Genomic DNA, 19,842 nt, shown 5'->3' with positions numbered 1-19,842 from the left:
CAATAGCCTTAGTACTTTCTGCTTCTCTGATTAGATGGCTAGGGGACAGAGCAAATACTTCTTCTCAAATCCTCACTTAAGAGGGTTTCTAGCCCTACAGCTCTTCACTTCCCAATACCTGTACAATTTGGACTAACTTTCATTAGACTGCTGTCCTGAGTACCTTCTTACCCAACACCCTGCCCTTTCTAGCTTTAGTTTGTGTCTTTTCTTCCCCCATTAGATTGAAATCCTTGAAGTTAGGGACTGTCTTTCTTTTACTTATTTTCATTCTCAGCACTTTGCATAAAGGAGGTGCTTCATAAATGTTTTCTAACTGGCTGACTGTTTTTACAGAGTTTTTGTTATTGTTTAAATTTTTCTCCTCCATTGGTCTATAAAAACTTTTTGAAATTTTTCATTTTTACAATATTGATAATAGAGTTTCTGCTTACTTCATTCTGTATCAGTTTGTATGCCTATCTATTTTTAAAAACATTCCTTCACTTCTTATAGCAAAAAAAAATTATATACCACTGTGAAAATAGGATTAACTTTCCCTTTGTCTACTTTTGAATTAATCAACAGAAGTGAATATACCCCAACTTAACCCTAAAGTAAGGAAAGTCCACAAACTATTTACTATAGAAGTTTATACCTCCAAAAGCAAAAACATCTCTACTTAACACCTAAGTAGAGGAGGTGTGCAAATCACTTGCAAAAGTGGGTGACAACTCAGAAGTGACTGACTGCACCCTGGCAAATTTAAAGACTGAAATTGGTCCCCATAAAGCAGAGGAAGGGACAAGAAGTGATGTGGGAAAAGCATTATGAAAGCCCTGAACTTCCTGTCCAAACTCACTTTCTCCTTTAGACATGGCTTTGGAGGAGCTCCAGCTTGGATACAGACTCTTGGACTGCTTCTGGTAAGACTGCTCTTGGATCTTCCCCTTTGGTCTACAACATGGGTGAGTAAAAAAGTTTACTCCTTTCCTGGCTTCTGGAGAGATTAGTTTCCAAAGAAACCTTCCCATCTTGGGGAAGGTTGCATGGTTATTCACCACCGGATCCTCTGGCTAAACAGCCTTCTGTCTGAGGGCCCTCCAGTGGACAGCTAATTAGCCCAGCTTGAGTTGACTCAGGCAGCAGAGAAATATTAGGGTGATAAGCTAGACTGATTACTCTACCCTCCTTTACATTTCTCTATTTTACTCTTTCTCTCTATTTTGTAAATAAAGCTGCTAATAAAAAGTTATTTTGACTTGAATTATAATATCAGTGACCACATTCTCTTATATTTAGTCCAACCATAAATTTTAATCCCTATACCACAACCTATCCAGACTATGTCTGAATGCTAGGGTACAGTATGTTTCAGAGCCATAAGTGAGGAAGACTTGAATTCAAATCCAGTTTTGGATATTTACTAGCTGTCTGAATCTGGGCAAATCACTTAACCTCTATCTTTCTTAGTTTCCTCTAGTGTAAAATGGGGATAATGGTACCATCTGCCAAAATCATTGCAAGGAGCCAAAGAGATAATGTTCATAAAGTACTTACTTAGCACAGTGCCTGGAATACAGTAGGCATTTAATAAAGGTATATTCTCTTCTCATACCCATACCCCACCCCATTCCTCAATTTTTGACATGTCCTTACTTTATTTTTTGTTAGAATAAAAAGAGTTATTTTTTTCTCAAGTTAAGAAACTTTTCCTCTTTGGTCTCTTTCAGTGGTATAGCTGGGTCAGTTGCATGACACACATTTTTAGTAACTTCTGATGTATAATTTTAAATTGCTTTCAATAGTTGTACCTATTCACAGGTTCGTGGACAGTACATCAATGGCCTGTTTTCCTTCCAATATTTATTATTTTTCTTTTTTTGTCATCTAGATATGAGATTGAATCTCAGAATTGCATTTCTCTAATTAGCAGTGATTTGGAGCATCCTTTTTTATATGGCTAAAAATACCCTTAGTTTCTTCCCCTGAGAACTACTTGTTCATATCCTTAAACTATTTATCAGTTGGGAATTGTCACCTTTTTCTTATAAATTTGAATCTCTCTTTAGATATCTTGGAAATGAAAACTTTATCAGATAAACTTGCTACCAAGATCTTTTTCCAGTATTTTTCTTTTTAATATTAGCTTTATTAGTTATTCTTCAGTCATTTCAGTTGTGTCTAACTCTTCATGACTGCATTTGTGCATTTCTTAGTAAAGGTTCAGGAGTTGTTTGCCCATCCTTCTTTAGGACATTTTATAGATAAGGAAACAAAGAGAGTTAAATGACTTGCCCAGGGTCACATTGCTGTAAGTGTCTGAGGCCAAATTCTAAGTCATGTCTTATGCAGATCCATTACATTGTACCACTTCATTGCCCTTTATTTGACATTTGTATAAAAACCTAATTTCATGTGATTGATATTATCCATTTTATCTTCTCTGATCCTCTCCATTTTTCATTTGGTCATGAAATGTTCTCTGCTTCATAGATATAAGTATTTTCCCCTCATATTTTTCTCATTTATTTAAGTCAATCAACATTTAATAGGAGCCAACTTTATGGCTTTAGACAGTCCCTGCCTTCAAGGAGCTCACAATATAACTTGGAGAGATAGCATGCAAATAAACATATACAAATAAATGCTATTCAATATGAATAGGAAATAATTTTAAAAGGGAAGGCACTAGAATAATGTTAGTTGAGAAAGGTTTCCAGTAAAAGATGGGATTTTAATTGAAACTTTAAAAGAAGCCAGGGAAATCAATTGGCAGAGTTGAGGCAGAGTATTCCAGGAATGGGAGACAGCCAGAGAAAATACCTAGACCTGAGAGATAGAGTCTTGATCATAGAACATTAGTAGGTTGTCACAGCATTGAAGAATACTAGAAGCAAATCATGTGTAAGAAAATAGAAGGGTATATGTGGGAGTAGGTTATGAAGGGCATTGAATGACAGATTGAGAATTTTGTATTGGGAATTTATTGGCGGTTGAGGGGATGATAGGGTAAAGGCTTGTACTTTAAGAAAATCACTATAGTAACTGAATGGAAAATAGATTGAAGGAGAAACTTGAGGCAGGCAGACCCACTAGTAAGCTTTCACAATAGTATGAAGTGACTGAATAGTGGATAGCAAGAGAAGAGTAAAGTATATATTCAAGAAATATTGTAGAGGCAAAATCAATAAGCTTTAACAACAGATGGAACTAGGAGGTAAGAAATAATGAAGAATCTAGAATGACTCCTAGATTGTGAGCCTGAAGGACTGGGAGGAAGATGTTGCCCTTGACAGTAATATGGAACGTAGGAGGGCTAAAAGGGTTTAAGAGGAGAGATAATGAATTCTGTCTTAGAAACATTTAGTTTAACATGTCTGAAGGATATCCATTTTGATACGTCTAAAAGGCAGTTGGAGGGGCAGCTGGGTAGCTCAGTGGATTGAGAGTCAGGCCTAGAGACGGGAGGTCCTAGGTTCAAATCCGGCCTCAGACACTTCCCAGCTGTGTGACCCTGGGCAAGTCACTTGACCCCCCATTGCCCACCCTTACCACTCACTCTTCCACCAAGGAGCCAATACACAGAAGTTAAGGGTTTAAAAAAATAAATAAAAGGCAGTTGGAAATTCAAAAATGGAGATCAGCAGAGAGATTGGGGCAGGATAGATAGATTTAAGAATCATTAATATAGCAATAGTAATTAAATCCAAAGAAGCTGATAAATAAAGAGGTAGAAGAGAAGAAGATCTAGGATATAACTCTGAGGGACCTCTACACTTAGAGTATTTGATCTGGATGATGATCTGTCAGAGGAAACTGAGAAGTACCAGATAGATTGGTAGGAGACAGAACCAAGAAATATTTGTTTCCCAAAAAAACTATAGAAAATAAAATATATCAAGAAGGAAAGAATGATCAAAGACAGCAAAGAAATTGTGAAGAATGAGGATTAAGAAAAAGTTATTGAATTTGGTGACTAAGAGATCACTGGTATCTTTGCTATTAAATTTGGTGGAATGATAATATCACAAGCCAGATTGTGAGGAATTAAAATGAGAAGAGAGAAATTTGAGGTATCTATTGTAAATGACTGTTTTAAAAAGTTTAGCTACAAAGGGCAGAAAATATGCAAGACAATATTTAGCAGAGATGAAAGGATCAAATGAAGAACTTTTTGAGGATGGGGTAAACATGGGCACATTTATAGATAGGAGAGAATAAGCCAGTGAAAAGGGAGAGACTGAAAATAAGTAATAGAGTGAAAATTATTGAGGGGGTAATCTGTTGGGTGAAATGAGATTGAATGGTATCACTTGAACAGGTAGAGAGGTTAGTATTGTTAAGGAGTGAGGTCACTTCATCATATGAGATAGAGGTGAAGGAGAAGATAGTGGTAAAAATATCTAAATGATAGAAGATGGGGAAACAGGAAGAAGTGAGGGCTCATCATGAATGACTTCAACTATTCTATAAAATATGAGGCAATTCCAGTCCAGGCTCACAACCTAGGAGTCATTCTAGATTCTTCATTATTTCTTACCTCCTAGTTCCATCTGTTGTTAAAGCTTATTGATTTTGCCTCTACAATATTTCTTGAATATATACTTTACTCTTCTCTTGCTATCCATTATTCAATGACTTCATACTATTGAGAAGGTAGAGGAGGAATAAAGAGGGATGAAGAGTATCAGAACAGCTGCTGTGAAGAACAGATACTGAGTTGGTGGAGTTATAGTAGGATTGCCTAGCAGCATTAGGGCCCACCTAAGGTTGTATAGCATAAATTTGTAGGAGACCCAGTTACAATGATGTATTTTCTTTTCCCACTTTTGTTTAGTAGCACATGTGTAGGAACAAAGGCAATGAATGACAGAAGTCACCCAAAGTCAATGCTTGGCAGAGTATAATCAACCATTGTAAGGATGATTCAAGGCTGAAGTTGGATTGCAGCCTCTCAGACCTCTTGCAGAGGATGGGCAGTCTTTAGGTCAGCAGCTATTAAGCTCCCACAAGAGGTTGGTAAAACCGTTCCTTACAGAGGGGACACAGTACAAGGGCTTCTCAGAGAGAATCTGATCTAATCTCTCTCAACTGGATGGTTTGTTTGGGAGAAGATGTTCTTCCACTAGAAAGGATGTTACTGGCAATCAGGGTGTGATTTCCTGACAAAGATACATAAGGAAATCAACAGGATTCCCAATAATGAATGTCCCCACCACCAATTGTATATCCTTGGTATGAAGGAAGGATTGTATCAAGGGTAAAAGATGTTATGGCCTATTCAACTGGATAATCTAAAGTAAAGTAACTTATTTTAATTTATCAGGGAAGGTATACAGGGTATAGGATTATAAAGGTTAGGTAGGAGGAAAGAGAAGATCTCTGTAAACTAATCAAGATGGACCAGAGATTGGCCTCACCCCAAATATGGCTAGGCCTCTTCCCAGTGATCCTCTCTCTTCCTAACTTCTGCCTCAAGTATTAAACTAAATAAATAAATGAACAAGTTAGCAGGATGATATCAAATGTTGATTGAAGATCTTCTGAAGTGATTTGGTGATGTTAAATCTTGACTTCAACTAATAGGATTTATAACTACAGCAGAGATGAGGCTAATATGGGGACTGACTGAAACAGCTAGAATCAGAATAGGCTAAAAGTGCTCCTGGTATGGATCAGCTATGGTTCAATGGAGAGTCTTGCCCAGACCTCCCACCACCCTTTGACCCAAACCCAGACTGAGCTTACTCTGCCTGGGGATTACCCCCTTATATAGTCCAATTCTAACTGCCCCTCAACTGCCTTCAGTTTCTTGGAGTTCCAAAGTCTGAACCCTCATTTGCTTCTCTCTTAGAGTAATGCTTACACCATGTAATAAATGTTGCTAGGGATTCAAGAAAGGAGGGATAAGAGTTAAACTGGTTCACCAAGAAGTCAGAAGAAACTATAAGGTTGATGACCTTGGAGAGAATTAAGAGGTGATGAGGTTGAAGGCCATGATGTAGATGAATAGTAGACTTTTAAAAGGCAAAACAGATAAAATAGTGAAAAAACAATAGTTTATGGTTGGATAAGGGAATTTTTAAATTCTTAAATTTAGAGGAAGTATTTTTGTGCATGATAGCAAGATCAAAAATATAACCAGTTTTGTACATGGCTGAGGTGGTATGGAGGAATAATTTATGGGAAGTGAATAAGGTTGAGGAACTGAGTGATTAGGGTAGTGATTCACAAAGTGGGCACTGCTGCCCCCTGGTGGGTGCTACAGCAATCCAGGGAAGAGGTGATGGCCATAGGTGCATTTATCTTTCCTATTAGTTGCTATTAAAATTTTTTAAAAAATTAATTTCCAGGGGTGTTAAGTAATATTTTTCTGGAAAGGGGGCAGTAGGCCAAAAAAGTTTGGGAACCACTGGATTAGGGTGTTGGAGAAAAAGTAAATATGTATTTACTTTTCCCTAGAATGAGGGCAAAAGTTGAGGAGGAAATAAAAATTGTGAGGCATGGGCTGAACTCATTGAGGAAGGGAGAGGAATTACTTGAAGGTATATGGATGATAGCTACCAGAATTTTGATTAGGTGGTAGCTATGAATAGCATGAATTTCAAAGGAAACAAAATTACTTAGTGATGGAGCTAGAGGGACAAATTTTTAAGCAACATTGGGAAAAAAAGGACTATTCCAACTCTCCTTCCTTGAGCAGCATGGAGAATGAATGAAGGTGAAGTCAATACTGGAAAGGGTAGCCAAAGAGATTATGTTTTCTAAATGGAAACTAGTTTCAGTAATAGCTAATAGATAGAAACAATGGCAGAAGAAAAGATTTAAGATGAAGGGAAGTTTGTTGCCTATGGTACAAACATTCCAGAAGGCACAGTGAAAAAGTGGGTAGTGTCTAGTTGAAACTCTAGGTTGGGCAGGTTGAGGGGGATGGGAATAAGGAATCAGGTGGTACAGATGGTGAAGTGGGTTTATATGGTAATCTTCAGGGATTCAGAATTAACAGGATATAAAGAATATTACCAAATGTCAGAACATTCGTCATTGATTGGAGAGTGCCATTCATATTTCCGTTGAAGGTTGAGATTCAGCTGGATGCAAATACCATATAAGATGGATAGTAAGCAGGAAAAGCATCCAGGAGGAGATGGAAATCAAAACTGTATACTTAACAAAAAGAAGTGCCAATCCCACCGATGTCTATCTTCTTCAAGGGTGGGGAGCAACAGGAAATAAAAGATCAAAGGGTAGGTTGTCAGTCTTTGTACTGGAAGTTTGCCTCATCTCAGTTAGGAGATTGGTAGAAAGAGGAAGAAGTGCAGAAAAAGACATCTTTGCTTTGTACCATGAGGAAAAAACCCCACCAACCCAGGCTGATCTCTTGCTTGCCTTCCATCATGAGACACATTGTACTCTTCAAGAGATGGAAGACTTAAGGCACATGGTCAGAAGAAACTCAGCATTTCTGCTTTTCTCACTTAAGAGCACCTTTTATAAACAGGACATGTATCATTTGAAGCGTATCTTAGTGTGTAAAGTATTGGTCTAAATCTAATTTTTTCTATACTGCCATTAAATTTTCCTAGCAATTGTTATCAAAGTAGCTGAAGTTTTTGTGTTTATCAAATATTAGGTTATTAGATACATTTGTTTCTATATGTTATATACCTAATCTGTTCTGATCTATCTTGGTGTTTCTTATTCAATACTAGGTTACTTTAATAACTGCTTTTGTAACATATTCTGAGATCTGACATTGCTAGGTCTCTTTTATTTGGTTTTCTTTTCATTATTTCTCTTGAGAATAATTGATCTTTCCCCCTCATTTGAATTTTATTATATTTTTCTAGTTCTATAAAATAATTCCTCAGCAGTTTGACTGGTACAGCACTGAATAATTAAATTATTATATGTAGAATTCTTATTTAATATATAATATTATATAATATTGTATTACATATTACAATATTCATAAGCAATTAATATTTTTCTCATTATTTAGATCAGTTGACTTCTGTAAACAATTGTTAGTATTTGTATTAGCCCTAAATAAATTTAACCAACAAAATAAACAGGAAGTTAATAACATGATTTTTTAAAAAATTAGTTACAATATGCCTCTAGTGATTATTGAATGGAAATATAGAAGAGTATAAATATTTTTCAGTTGTGTATAGCACATTTACAAAAATCAAATATGTCATAGGACATAAAAATCTCACAAAGAAATGAAGAAAACAGAAATATTATACAGGTTCTTTACTGGTCACAATGTAATAAAATCACGTCAAATAAAAGACCAATAAAATTGTTTAAAAACCAACAGGAAACTAAATAAATATTAAATAATTGTTGGGTAAAAGAAAAAAATAATAAAAATGATAGAAGATTTCATTAGTGATAATGTTAATTATCACTAATGAATGCAACATTCCAAAATGTTTGTGACATAGCCAAAAGCAATTCTTAGAGAAAATTAATAGCACATATTTCTCTTCTACTATTAGTAATTTACCCCAGATTTTAACCACTCTTTTGGTTTCAATTATATCTTCTATGCAAACATTGTAGAACTTTGCTTGCTGTCCTCCATATTTTCCCCACAATCAAATCCAAGATCTGTGCATCTATGAGACCTCTTAAAATGTTGTCCAGAGACCCCAGACTAATAGGATCAAAGACTTTAAGAAGTAGAAAAGACTTTGCAGATCACAGATCAAAGCAATACTACTATTACAAATGATAAGAGCAACAACAAGCATTTATATAATACTTTAAGATTTGCAAAGCATTTTACATGTTACCTCATTTTATCCTCACAATTCTTTGAGGTAGGTGCTATTATTATTCCCTGATGAGTAAAATAAGGCCAAGCAAGGTAAGTGAGTTCCCCAGGTAATTGTTAAAAAGTTTTTCAGCATATAAAATTAAAATCTAATTCTATGTATCTTACACCTGATGCCAATTCTCCTCAGTAAGCTTAAGTGAAATAAGTCTAATCATTCAAAATAATAGACCTTCGATAGTTGAACATACCTATCATTGTCTCCTCAAATCTTCTCTTCTCTAAGCTAAACATACCCAGTCCCTTTAACAAATTCTTTAAGATACAGTTCAGGATCATTTCATCACTTTGCTCATTCTCCATATAATATGAATGATTGAGTCAGTGACTGTTTTCCCTAAAATGTAGCACCAATGGGGAAAAGCAGGTTGAGATAAACATCTCATACCCTATACCAAGATAAGTTCAAAATGGATAAATGACTTAAATATGAAGAGGGAAATCATTAATAAATTGGGTGAACATAGAATAGTATACCTGTCACATCTGTGGGAAAGGAAGGAATTTAAGACTAAGCAAGAGATAGATAACATTACAAAATGTAAAATGATTTTGACTATATCAAATTAAAAAGGTTTTCTACAAACAAAACCAATGCAATCAAAATTAGAAGGAAGGCAACAAACTGGGAAAAAATTCTCATAACAAAACTCTCTGATGAAGGTTTAATTTCCTGAATATACAAGGAACCAAGTCAAATTACGAAAAAATCAAGCCATGCCCCAATCAATAAATAGTCAAGGGATATTAATAGCCAGTTTTCACATAAAGAAAAATCAGAACTATTAATAAGCCCATGAAAAAGTGTTCTAAATACTTCTTGATTAGAGAAATGCAAATAAATACAACTCAAAAGTACTACCTCACACCTAGCAAATTGAACAATATGGCAGCAAAAGAAAGTCATAAATGTTGGAGGAGATGTGGCAAAATTGGGACATTAATGCATTCCTGGTAGAGTTGTGAATTGATCCAACCATCTGGAAAGCAATTTGGAACTATGCCCAAAGAGCTTCAAAATAATGTCTGCCCTTTGATCCAGCCATACCACTGCTGGGCTTGTACCCCAAAAAGATAATAAGGAAACATACTTGCACAAAAATNGGTTGAGGGGGATGGGAATAAGGAATCAGGTGGTACAGATGGTGAAGTGGGTTTATATGGTAATCTTCAGGGATTCAGAATTAACAGGATATAAAGAATATTACCAAATGTCAGAACATTTGTCATTGATTGGAGAGTGCCATTCATATTTCCGTTGAAGGTTGAGATTCAGCTGGATGCAAATACCATATAAGATGGATAGTAAGCAGGAAAAGCATCCAGGAGGAGATGGAAATCAAAACTGTATACTTAACAAAAAGAAGTGCCAATCCCACCGATGTCTATCTTCTTCAAGGGTGGGGAGCAACAGGAAATAAAAGATCAAAGGGTAGGTTGTCAGTCTTTGTACTGGAAGTTTGCCTCATCTCAGTTAGGAGATTGGTAGAAAGAGGAAGAAGTGCAGAAAAAGACATCTTTGCTTTGTACCATGAGGAAAAAACCCCACCAACCCAGGCTGATCTCTTGCTTGCCTTCCATCATGAGACACATTGTACTCTTCAAGAGATGGAAGACTTAAGGCACATGGTCAGAAGAAACTCAGCATTTCTGCTTTTCTCACTTAAGAGCACCTTTTATAAACAGGACATGTATCATTTGAAGCGTATCTTAGTGTGTAAAGTATTGGTCTAAATCTAATTTTTTCTATACTGCCATTAAATTTTCCTAGCAATTGTTATCAAAGTAGCTGAAGTTTTTGTGTTTATCAAATATTAGGTTATTAGATACATTTGTTTCTATATGTTATATACCTAATCTGTTCTGATCTATCTTGGTGTTTCTTATTCAATACTAGGTTACTTTAATAACTGCTTTTGTAACATATTCTGAGATCTGACATTGCTAGGTCTCTTTTATTTGGTTTTCTTTTCATTATTTCTCTTGAGAATAATTGATCTTTCCCCCTCATTTGAATTTTATTATATTTTTCTAGTTCTATAAAATAATTCCTCAGCAGTTTGACTGGTACAGCACTGAATAATTAAATTATTATATGTAGAATTCTTATTTAATATATAATATTATATAATATTGTATTACATATTACAATATTCATAAGCAATTAATATTTTTCTCATTATTTAGATCAGTTGACTTCTGTAAACAATTGTTAGTATTTGTATTAGCCCTAAATAAATTTAACCAACAAAATAAACAGGAAGTTAATAACATGATTTTTTAAAAAATTAGTTACAATATGCCTCTAGTGATTATTGAATGGAAATATAGAAGAGTATAAATATTTTTCAGTTGTGTATAGCACATTTACAAAAATCAAATATGTCATAGGACATAAAAATCTCACAAAGAAATGAAGAAAACAGAAATATTATACAGGTTCTTTACTGGTCACAATGTAATAAAATCACGTCAAATAAAAGACCAATAAAATTGTTTAAAAACCAACAGGAAACTAAATAAATATTAAATAATTGTTGGGTAAAAGAAAAAAATAATAAAAATGATAGAAGATTTCATTAGTGATAATGTTAATTATCACTAATGAATGCAACATTCCAAAATGTTTGTGACATAGCCAAAAGCAATTCTTAGAGAAAATTAATAGCACATATTTCTCTTCTACTATTAGTAATTTACCCCAGATTTTAACCACTCTTTTGGTTTCAATTATATCTTCTATGCAAACATTGTAGAACTTTGCTTGCTGTCCTCCATATTTTCCCCACAATCAAATCCAAGATCTGTGCATCTATGAGACCTCTTAAAATGTTGTCCAGAGACCCCAGACTAATAGGATCAAAGACTTTAAGAAGTAGAAAAGACTTTGCAGATCACAGATCAAAGCAATACTACTATTACAAATGATAAGAGCAACAACAAGCATTTATATAATACTTTAAGATTTGCAAAGCATTTTACATGTTACCTCATTTTATCCTCACAATTCTTTGAGGTAGGTGCTATTATTATTCCCTGATGAGTAAAATAAGGCCAAGCAAGGTAAGTGAGTTCCCCAGGTAATTGTTAAAAAGTTTTTCAGTATATAAAATTAAAATCTAATTCTATGTATCTTACACCTGATGCCAATTCTCCTCAGTAAGCTTAAGTGAAATAAGTCTAATCATTCAAAATAATAGACCTTCGATAGTTGAACATACCTATCATTGTCTCCTCAAATCTTCTCTTCTCTAAGCTAAACATACCCAGTCCCTTTAACAAATTCTTTAAGATACAGTTCAGGATCATTTCATCACTTTGCTCATTCTCCATATAATATGAATGATTGAGTCAGTGACTGTTTTCCCTAAAATGTAGCACCAATGGGGAAAAGCAGGTTGAGATAAACATCTCATACCCTATACCAAGATAAGTTCAAAATGGATAAATGACTTAAATATGAAGAGGGAAATCATTAATAAATTGGGTGAACATAGAATAGTATACCTGTCACATCTGTGGGAAAGGAAGGAATTTAAGACTAAGCAAGAGATAGATAACATTACAAAATGTAAAATGATTTTGACTATATCAAATTAAAAAGGTTTTCTACAAACAAAACCAATGCAATCAAAATTAGAAGGAAGGCAACAAACTGGGAAAAAATTCTCATAACAAAACTCTCTGATGAAGGTTTAATTTCCTGAATATACAAGGAACCAAGTCAAATTACGAAAAAATCAAGCCATGCCCCAATCAATAAATAGTCAAGGGATATTAATAGCCAGTTTTCACATAAAGAAAAATCAGAACTATTAATAAGCCCATGAAAAAGTGTTCTAAATACTTCTTGATTAGAGAAATGCAAATAAATACAACTCAAAAGTACTACCTCACACCTAGCAAATTGAACAATATGGCAGCAAAAGAAAGTCATAAATGTTGGAGGAGATGTGGCAAAATTGGGACATTAATGCATTCCTGGTAGAGTTGTGAATTGATCCAACCATCTGGAAAGCAATTTGGAACTATGCCCAAAGAGCTTCAAAATAATGTCTGCCCTTTGATCCAGCCATACCACTGCTGGGCTTGTACCCCAAAAAGATAATAAGGAAACATACTTGCACAAAAATATTTATAGCTGCACTCTTTGTGGTGGCAAAAAATTGGAAAATGTGAAGGTGGCCATTGATTGGGGAATGGCTGAACAAATTGTGGTATCTGATGGTGATGGGATACTATTGTGCTGAAAGGAATGATGAACTAGAGGAATTCCATGTGAAATGGAAAGACCTCCAGGAATTGATGAAGAGTGAAAGGAGCAGAACCAGGATAACATTGTACACAGAGACTGATATACTGTGGCACAATCAAATGTAACAGACTTCTCTACTAGCTGCAAAGCAATGATCCAGGATAATACTAAGGAACTTATGAGAAAGAATGTTATCCACATCCAGAGAAAGAACTGTTGGAGTAGAAATGCAGAAGAAAAATATATGCTTGATTACATGGTTTGATGGGGATATGATTAGGGTTCTGACATTAAAAGATCACTCTATTACAAATAAGAATAATATAGAAATAGGTTTTGAATAATGATACATGCAGTACAACCCAGTGAAATTGCTTGTTAGCTCCAGGAGTGAGGAGGGATGAGGGATGGGAAAAATCATAAATCTTGTAGCCGTGGAAAAATATTCTTAATTAATTAATTAATTTGGGGGGAGGGAATTAAGTAAATAAAATAAAATGTAGCACCAAGAATTGAACATCATACTATAAATCAGTACTGATTACAGTAGTACTACTACAACTTCATTTTGATAACTATGTATTTATGCAGCCTTTGATTCCACTAGCTCATTTGTCTGCCAACACATACTATAGACTCATATAGATATTTCAGTTCAATAAAATCCATCTATCCTTTTGAAATAGAATGTTGAATAACCATGCCTCCTATATTCTGTATCTAGGTAGTTGTTTTTCAAATTCAAATGTGAGATTTTATATTTAACTCTGTTAAATTTCATTTTATATTCAACTCATTTTTCCAGCTAGCTGAGATCCTCCTGGATTTGATCTTCCAACATGTTATCCTCCTTTTCCATGTCATCAGCAAATCTGATATGTGTGCCTTTGATACCTTCACTGAAATTATTGATAGCAAGGTTGAACAAGATAGAATGGAAAAAAGAGAATTATGATACCCATCTAAACACCTCTGTCCACATTAAAATAATTTAAATGTCTGAGCCAGTTCACTCAGTTCTAAATTCATCTAACTATATTTTTACTTTATATATATCTTTCCATTTTGCCCTTTATATCATGAGAGATTATCAAATACTTTGCTGAAATCCATGTATACTGTTTTCATAGTATTTCTTTTTATCTACCAAACTGTATCAACTGCCTCAAAAAGAAAAATGAGACTATATTAGCATGACAATTTTTAACAAACACATTCCAGTTCTTAGGACTCGTAGGTTGGTTGGCTAAGTGTTCACAAACTATCCCTTAATGAATATGTTTGGGGATTTTTCCACAAATAGGTGTCAAACACACAGCTTTTCATTGAAAAAAATCTACCTTCCTTTTGAAAACTAGGTCATTTGGTCATCTTTAACCCACTTGCACTTTTAGTATACTTTCATATTTTGTTAAATATTTCTGCCAACAGCCCAGTAGTCACAAGCATAAGTTTTTTCAATATCCCAGAACTGGTGACTGATGACAACTATGTGCTCTCTTTCCATCTATTTTTTAAAATAACTTTATTTTTTACATTCTTATTAATCAACCATTTTGTTCTTCATTTCCTAACATGAAGATCATAATCTTTGGTAAATAGAAGCAAAGTAGGATGAGTAATTCAGCCTTATCTCTATGGTACATTATCTTCATTGTATCCTCCCCCAAAAGAAGTCTCATATAATTTCCTTGTTATTCCTCTTATTCGGAAACATTATGCCATATTAGAAAATCTGCTAGTACAAGGGTCTTCAGGCCTAGGTTGCAATTCTAGTTCTATTACTTGCTAAGTGTGACCTTAGCCTAACTATTGAACTTCTCTATAACAGTTTTCTCATCTAAAAAATGAAGCAGTCGACCTAAATGATCTCTAAAGCTTCCTCCACTTCTAAATTTATGATCCTAACATTACTATAAAAAACCCTTTTTAAAATTACACTTAGAATTCATCAAAAACCCGTTTGTTCTGCAACTAAGGCTTCCTGAGTATACAATTCTTTTTTACTTCATCTTTAGTAACCTACACTTCTTATCTTCTAAAAAAATCTCAGTTCGTAGACATGCAGTCTCATTGGTCTCTTTAGATAGTTCTTCCTTTTCTTCTGAAAATGAATCATTTGTATTTGTGTCATCAAGCATCTATTTGTAGCTTCATTCACTGTCAAAATTCTAGAACTGATTATTAAAGAAACATCTATAAAAGGAAGTAGTGATACCAAAGATCTAGCAGAGCATCTCTATGTGTAGACCATGCCAGATTGATGTTATTTCCTTTTTTGATATAGTAGGAAAACTGATAGATTGGAGGATTCTATATATGTAATATATATATATATATACATATATATATTTTATATACATGGATAATAAAAAACAGATGATGAAGTTTCTCATGCTCTTCTTGTGCAAACGATGAGACTTGGAGGGCCACATAACAGTATAATTAGATGGACTCAATGTCTAAATATTTGTGTTTTTTTTAATAGTCATTAATTATTAAATACCAGTTTGGAAGGAGGTACACAGAATAAAGTGCCCCAACAATCTATGCTAAACTCAATGCTTATTAGCATTTTCATCATAATTTTTTATAAAAGTCTAATTGACATGATTATTAAATTTGAAAATGACATGAATCTAAGAGGAAATCTAACAAATTGTATTATAGTGTCAAAGTCCAAAATGGCTATGAAGACCCCCAGCTAAGACAGCTTTTTAAGACTGAGGAACCATATCTCCTATAAACATTCCAGTAAAGCTATAAAAATGTACCAGAAGTAAAAATGATAAAGAAAACCAAATAAACAATTCTATGTTTCTCCATTCAATCTAGAACTATACAAAAAGACTGCCACAAACCCAAGGAGGTTCTAAGACAGAGAAGTCAGGATTGGCAGAAATCACATCAAGGTAGCATCCAAGACCTACAGCAGGAGACACAGCCAGACCAGTACCCACCCAGCACAGGGCTCAGGTAGTCTCTTCTCTGCTGCCCCAAACTCTGGGCAATAGCAGGACATAGTACCAGATCAGCACTCAGACATCCTATATCCAAACCATAGACTAGGTAGCTAGCACCTGAACCACATAAGGAAACAGAGTTAGACCAGCAGTCAGGGAGCCTAGCATCCAGGAAGCCCATATCACATCTATTGCAAAAGGACTGACCCAAATAGTACATGGCATCTTATAGGAGTCCTGCTGAAAGCTCAGTTGACAAGATCTAGAGTCTGTTAGGTTCATAGATAGAGAAAGAGTTAACTAACTCTAGGTTCACTGGCAGGCAAGAAGAAAGAGACAAAAAAAGACCAATGCCAAAATCTAAGTCATCAAAATCCAGCCACCAGGAGATAGGGACAAAATCCAAGAAACTCTGCAAAGGATAAGACCTACTCTTATTAATTACAACCAGGAATATTGCCCATATGATCAAAGAGTATTAGAAAAAGACTCTGATTCAAGCACAAAGTCTCTAAGTAAAGAAAAGAAAATGCAGAATAAAATGAAGAAATACTATGGATTGAAAGAATTCTAAGATATAAATCTAGGACAATTCCTCAAGTCCAAGTAGAACCTCAGAGAAAAGCATTACCTATCCACAAAGTCTGCAAGGGTAGCTAGAAAAAAATACAGCAAGAAATAAGAAATTTACTGTTAGATTAAATAAGAGCTGGGGAGGAAGAATTGGAAAAAAGAATTAAACACTCAGAACAGACAATGGAATACCTTTGCCAAGAATTAAACTTCCTGAAAATTAGAATGAGCCAAAGAGAAGCAATAACTCTATGAGACACCAAGAAATAGTAAAATAAGAAACAAAAGATTGAAAAAGAGAAGGACACATAAGGTACACATTATAAAAAATTAAATGTAATGGGAAAATAGGTCAAGGAAAGATATCTGAAAAATCTAAATTATGGTCACAAAAAAAAATCCTGGATGTCATATTTCAACAGCTCTTAAATGAAAACTTTCCAGATCAATTAAAAACACATGGCAAAGCAAAAAGAGAAATAATCAACCACTGACTCTGAGCAAGTCACTTAATTTCACTAAATCTCAGTTCCCTCCTTTAAAAAGTGGGAATGATAATAGCACTTATCTCCAGTGGTTGTTATGAGGATCAAATAAGAGAGTATATAAAATGCTTTGCACAAACCTAAAGCACTATATGAATATTGGCTGTTGTAATGAAGATGATAGTGATGAAATACAAAAAGGAAAATCCCCCAGACTAGCATAGCATCTAAATATTTAGGAGAAAAATTGATCAAATCTCAGGGAAAAATTGGCAGTGAAATTTAGTAGTGAGGGAGTTTAATATATTACTTTCAACCTAGCAATCTAACAAAAAAGGGAAGAAACAAGTTAAATATGAATAGAATTTCATGAAATTTAGAGATAATTCATAAATTTATATATTGTCTGTGACAATAATTGAATAAAAGCAAAAAGGAGTATAACTACTCATGTGGGGCATCTTTTTATAAAAAGACTACTAAAGCATAAAAACCTAAACATAGGAAAGTAGACATATTAAACATTCCCTTTACTGACTATAATTGAAACCTACATATCTAAGCCTGAAATTAGCATAGTAAAGATTTAGCATTGCCTTTATTTCATTTCAGATCCCTGATCCTACACAGACTCATTCAGTGAGGTAAACTATGTCATTAACTCATGACCTTCTATCTTTTTAACTCCATACATTTAAGACATTGGCAAATTCTTTACAACCATTGTCTCACTGCTATGACTTGAATCCACTTCCAAATAAACCAGTTGAGTTCAAATGAAATTCTGCAGAGTTATAAACATAAGCCTCTTTCATTTGCCAAAACATCTATGAAAACTAAAGCTGAATATGACCACAACTTTTTCTGTTGCAAACACCTCTTCTTTCACTCCAGGTATAGCCTAACTACCTTACCATATATCCCAGCTACAGCAACTCTATGTCCCTCCAAACATCTTAACTTTCTTGTTCTTCACTACTATATTTCTTCTGCTACTCTTTCAAGAATCATTCCTTCTGATGGAAGAGAGAGAGAGAGAGAGAGAGAGAGAGAGAGAGAGAGAGAGAGAGAGAGAGAGAGAGAGAGAGAGAGAGAAGTAATAATTAAAAATAACAGGACAAAGTCCTTGTTTTTGGTAGAAAACAAGATCCAAGATGCTAGCTAGATCAATGGTCAAGGGCCAATGGTCAAGGCTTCATTTTCTCAAAAGAAGTATAGATGGGCAAGTGCTTGATTTCACTCATATCTTCTTCCCTCATCCAATAACTCCCATCTAATTTAACCATTTATATACCATAATATATCACTTCTTTATAATAGTGATTTTAGATACCTCATAACTATAGGTTTACAGATTAGTTAAAAAGGTTACTCTATTTACAATTGTAAAAATAACTTAGGGAGCTGTCACTAAATTCTCATCATGCTATGCATAAGATTTCAATTATAAATGTCTTATTAAGATGAAAATTGAAATTATTTTTGGTACTTTTTTACTTATTCTTCACTTTTCTCATTATCGATTTTCTCATCCTAAACACATATACATCCTTTGACTAGAAGGTCCCATTTTACTTACGTTTTTTATCTTAATTAGGAATCCTATTTTAGGCATTTTATTATCAAATTGCCTCTAGAATGCCTCACTTACTTGGCTATGATTTCCATTTTCCTCATCTCCATATCTTTCAAATACTAATGGAAAAGAAGACGTTATCCTATTTCCTCCCATTCCTTGAACTGAGCCTCCTCCACTTTTTCTTTCATAAAGAAAAAAAATTTTTTTAAAAAGATCACAGGCTATAGTAGCTGGAAAGAATATTAAGAATCAATAGGTCTAGACCTGGGAAAAAACCTTACATCTTCTAATTTTGTTTCCTCATTTTACAAAGGAAAAAACTATGGCCCAGGTATGTTAAGTGACTGACCCATGGTCACACAGGTAGTGAGGATTAGAAGTAGGAATTTACTTTAAGAGTTTGAAGTTGGAGCCAAGGCTCTTTACACTATTATAGGACACCCACTGTTATATTCAAACCCCTTCTTTTTATAGCTATGGAAATCGAAACCCTGAGAGATAAAATGGCCCACACAATATCAGGCAAATAGCAAACCCAGAGAAGAGATTCAAATGTAGAATTTTTTTATGGCAAATCCAGTGCATTTTTCATTCTACTAGGGTACAAGAAGCTACATTGGGTATATTGCCAAAAGAATCCAATAATAATGTTTATCATCATGATTATCTAACCATACAGAGGCAGCTTTTAATTTGTTTTTCTATTTTACATTATTATTATATTATTATTAATATATTTTCTATATATATATATAAAATATTTTGTTTTCCATCTTCTACAGCATATTTCCCTTCTATAAGCCCCTCTCCCTCCTTAATCTTCACTCTGTCTATAGGATTGCTTCCCTGTTGCTTACCAAAACAAACGATGTTTCCTCCATCCTTAAAAAAAACTCTCACTTGATCTAATCATCTCATAGTTCACTTCATTGTCATTTCACTATCTTCCAAACACTCAGTGGTCTGGTTTTCATTTCTATCATTCAACTGAAACTCCTTTTCTCAAAAGTTAACAGTGGGGCAGCTGGGTAGCCCAGTGGAGTGAGAGTCAGGCCTAGAGACAGGAGGTCCTAGGTTCAAACCCGGCCTCAGCCACTTCCCAGCTGTGTGACCCTGGGCAAGTCACTTGACCCCCATTGCCCACCCTTACCAATCTTCCA

This window comes from Gracilinanus agilis, chromosome 3 (genome assembly GCF_016433145.1).
Source record: "Gracilinanus agilis isolate LMUSP501 chromosome 3, AgileGrace, whole genome shotgun sequence".
NCBI lineage: Eukaryota > Metazoa > Chordata > Mammalia > Didelphimorphia > Didelphidae > Gracilinanus > Gracilinanus agilis.
Note: the sequence above shows the minus strand (reverse complement) of the source record.